We start from the raw sequence: 4,402 nt of genomic DNA, 5'->3' as shown, positions 1-4,402 counted from the left end.
AGTGGCCATTGGATACTTTCCCGATTGGGCCTGGGGTAGTAGGCGGGAGGTTAGAAACGCAACTAAGGGGGCTGGGGATTTAGCTCAGTGGTAGAGCGCTTACCTAGGAAGCGCAAGGCCCTGGGTTCGGTCCCCAGCTCCGAAAAAAAAAGAACCAAAAAAAAAAAGAAACGCAACTAAAACTGAGGGCAGACTTAGGGTGCTGAGCTGGGAGTGAAAAGAAGGGTGTGCTAAAAGAAGAGCGTGGCCATTGAGCTAAAGCATATCAAAAATGTGTGTGTGTGTGTGTGTGTGTGTGTGTGTGTGTGTGTGTGTGGTGCAGATCGGAGGGAACCTGGGTGGAGCTGGTCCCACCTGGAACTGAAAGCAGGGTAGTAGGAACTACAGGCTACAACACCTTCCTCAAAGGCCTCACAGTGGTGGACATGGAGGACCTGCTAGAGGACATCCAGGTACATATGGAGCTAGAGCAGGGCAAGAACGTGACTTCTGACAGGACAGGACAACCATCACTGAGAACGAGATTGCCAGGCCCTGCAAGCTGGAGGCCTTGGGCAAAGGCTCAGGCGAGTGCCATGGGGGCAGGGGACAGGGTCAGCTCTTATGTGCAATCAGGTTTCAAGGAAAAGACCTACGACCAGTTGCAGGTCACATTCCAGGGCACTGATGGCAAGATCCATGCTGGCTACCCTAACATGGGATACTGGGAGAGCCTGCTTCAGCAGTTGCCTGAACACATGGCCAGAGACAGGCTCCATCGAGCGCCACCAGGATGTTCTTTGGCAGAAACTGTTCAAACCGAAGCAGGAACAGGGTGTGCTGTTCTCAGTCCTCAAGTCGGAGCCTGAGGAGTTGCCACCCCCAGCCCTGGGCCGTCAATGGATCCTGTGGAACCCGAGGTTGCTCCGGCACCTGGCGAAGCAGCGCAGGAACAGGGTGTGCTGTTCTCAGTCCTCAAGTCGGAGCCTGAGGAGTTGCCACCCCCAGCCCTGGGCCGTCAATGGATCCTGTGGAACCCGAGGTTGCTCCGGCACCTGGCGAAGCAGCGCAGGAACAGGGTGTGCTGTTCTCAGTCCTCAAGTCGGAGCCTGAGGAGTTGCCACCCCCAGCCCTGGGCCGTCAATGGATCCTGTGGAACCCGAGGTTGCTCCGGCACCTGGCGAAGCAGCGCTGATACAGGAGGACCTGATCCAGCAGAGCCTGGCAGACTCCAGCGCAGGGCGATTCAGCCCTTGGCTGCTCACAGCGAGCGACATGCCTGCCGGAGCCTCCAAAGAACCTTCAGTGCCTGCAGCTGTCCCACCAGCAGCTCCAGGCCACGAGAGTGCAGAGGGCGGGATGAGGTGCAGTTCAGCGTGGAGATGCCACTGGGTAGCCACGCCTACCCATGGTGAAAGCCTCCTTCACACCGGCTTCAAGCGGAACTAGTACAACTAGGTGCGTTATCTCGTGAACAATCCACCCCCCAAGATGGCGTAGGGGTAAAAGATCCACACCTACTTCAACCTCATCTACAAGCAAGCCGTGCCCGAGTACTTATGGAGGCCCTCCCTGAAAAGCAGGCCATCTCCATCCTGCGCTTCCACGCTGGCCTGCCCCACTGGGACATTACCTTTAAGATCATCATTTGTGAGTGGGAGAACTCAGAACAGCCACAGCTCCCTCGGACAGTTCCCAGTGGCACCTTCCAGCTCTGATACGACTTGAAGCGCTACTGCCACCACAGGTGATGTCCCTGCTGGACTTTTGGCTTCATGGACAGCTCTAGGGTTGAGGTTTGTTCTGTGGCTGTGTACTGTAATGCTAAATACTGGCCTGGAAGATCTGGTTGCTGTACGCATATAAACTTTTTGCAACTTTTTTTTTTTTTTTTGGAGCCGAGAACCCAGGGCCTTGCGCTTGCTAGGCAAGCACTCTGACCTAAATCCCCAGCCCCGTATTTTTAATAAATGTCCAACCTCTCCTCTAGCCCACCACCCAGCAGAGGTCGGGGAAGAGAAAAGTCATTAGGATATGGGGGAAGTGGACCTGTTCAGCAATAGTCCTTGGGGGTGAGTGTAGGGAGCGGCACCATAAAACAAAGATGGCGCCGACATCTGGCGCCCTCCTGTGGTAAACAACGGTACTACGCATGTGCAGGTTTGCCCCTGGCGTGAATCTGGCGGGGGCGGTACCATGCTAGTGGGGTGATTAGTGCTCTGCCAATCCCTGAAGGACAAGTAGCACGACTACAGCCTGTTGTGTATATAAGGCGAGTGCCTTTGCCGCTGGAGGTCCCGGTATCAACAATGAGGTGGTCCTGCAATAAAGGCTGTTGAGAAGAATCCGAACGTGTTGTGTCTTCCTTGCTGGCCGAGGTGGGCGAGACAGGCGAGCTCGATCTTCTCGGGGAGCAGTTCAGTCCCATAGCAAACACCAAATACAACTCAGCAGCTGCAGACCCATCCTCTAGGCGGACAGACTCCAGGATCGAACCAGCAGCTGTAGTTCAGTCCTGAAGAAACTGTAAGGTTCACCAATGAGCCCTGAGGCGAGGCCGCAGTTCTTGGGCGAGTTTCTCTCCAAAGCAGCGTTACAAGGGGAGCTCAACAACGCTATGTAAGGTGAACCGATGCATGCGTGTTCTTGTGGAAGAATAGTGAGGCAGAGCAAACCAAACCAGTGCTCAGTGCTTGTCTCCCACCGTCATGTTTCTACTCCTTCATCACGGGTCCTATCACATGTCTGCTATATCCAGACATCCTCTTACCTGCGTCCCCCACAAAACATCACTTCACATAACTGACTTTCCAGACAAACCAGTTTCCACCTCAGGTTGCCTCCGGGGTGAGGAAATCCTCGTATACACCAAGGCATGCTGTGTAACCCTCCCATGAAGTTATCCCTGATTGGTCAATAAAAAGGCCTATAGCCCCTAGTTGGGCAGAAGGGAGGGAGGCAGGACTTTCGTTCCCCAGGCTTGGGGGTCTGAAGCCAGACCATGAGGAGGAGGAGAGTGAAGAGAGAGAGGAAGACACCATGGTGTGAGGGATTGCGAGAACTGGCCGTGAAGGTCAGCCAGTTGGAGTAAGAGTGACCCAGACAGAACATGGCAAGTCAGGGTTACTGGCAGAAAAGTGTACAAAGTAGCTTAGAGTGTTGATATCTGCCCAGTTCCTGTGCTGTCCTAGGCTTATTATAAATATGAAGGTTTTGTGACTTTTATCTGGAGATTGAATGATCTAAGGGGGGCCAGAAACCCCCTATTGATATTAATTTTAACTACAACCCCTCCCAGGTAGGAGGGCCAAGGGGACCTTGGCACCACCTCTGGGTTCCAGGTCACCAGCACCAGGTTAGCGTGGCTCCTCCTAATCCCGGCCCAACCACTGTAGAGTGAATATGTTGTGTATTGTGTGACTACATCACCTGTCAATTAAAAAACATGTGGCCTATTGGGAAGGGTAAAATAGAAGGTGGGACATCCGGGAGGAGAAAGCAAGAGTTCTAGAATGGAGCAAGACTTGGGAAGAGTCATCTGTAAGATGTGAGACACACGGCACCTGAACACGGTAACCAGCCACATGACAGATTGTACATTAGGATAAATGGGTTATCTTTAATTGTGATCTAGTCAGAGAAGACCCTAGCTATGCGGCCAAGGTATTCATAGATATATATTGAGCATGAGTCTATGAGTATAGGTCTATGAACCAGACCTAACTTCTCCATCCATCTCCCACACACAGCTCAGCGTAGTCCTATGTCTGGTGCCTCTGTGGTTCAGCCATAAATGATGACTTTGCCCGATGCGAGGTCAGTTATGAACTTACGCATCAGAGTCTGAGTCCAAAGGCACGGAAGGTACCATTTCGGGGGAATTTCTAGGAAAGATTGGGCCTGGCATAGACCCTTCTTGTTTTTTCTTTCCATTTTGGATGCCAACGTGATGGCTTTTGCAATGAAGTTTTCAGGCCGAGGGTACTAAGGCTACTCCCTAAAGACTTGACTCCAGAAGCAAGCCTGAGTTATGACATCTTCTAGCGGCCCCTCCTTGCCTGTCTGTCTCCTTGCCTGTCTGTCCTGTGTTTAAGTTAATGGACTTGGACTTCTGTTTGAGGCAGCTGAACTTACTCTCAGGTGACTCGTGGAAGGTAGCCCCAATTCCATGCCTCGGCCATGTACCCCGGTGACCCAGGCCTCAAGCCAAATTACTCAGAAGTACCAGGTAATCCAGAGCCCACAGAGGAAGCCTGGCTTACAGCAGTGGGAGTTCTCCATGGAGCTGAGGGAGGAGGTGCATAGGTGGGAATCTCAGGAGGACCTCTGCCAGTTCTGAGGGAAGGAGTCACCTGCTCACCTGGTCTACAGGCTGTTCCTCGGTTGAGCAGTGTGGACATGCCAAGAGAGAGAACCAGAGAGG

The 4,402-nt window shown here is 52.9% G+C and overlaps 1 pseudogene across 1 annotated transcript; it reads left to right on the top strand.

The window, feature by feature from the left end:
• Positions 1-243: 243 nt before the first annotated feature.
• Cactin-ps1 (cactin, spliceosome C complex subunit, pseudogene 1) lies at positions 244-3,197 on the top strand (annotated as a pseudogene). Its single transcript, XR_015639718.1, has 2 exons — positions 244-581; positions 616-3,197. The product of XR_015639718.1 is annotated as a cactin, spliceosome C complex subunit, pseudogene 1 (transcript).
• Positions 3,198-4,402: the final 1,205 nt, after the last annotated feature.

The sequence above is a fragment of the Rattus norvegicus genome, chromosome 16, assembly GCF_021556685.1.
Source record: "Rattus norvegicus strain SHRSP/BbbUtx chromosome 16, alternate assembly SHRSP_T2T, whole genome shotgun sequence".
NCBI lineage: Eukaryota > Metazoa > Chordata > Mammalia > Rodentia > Muridae > Rattus > Rattus norvegicus.
This window is presented reverse-complemented; position numbering and strand designations above follow the sequence as displayed.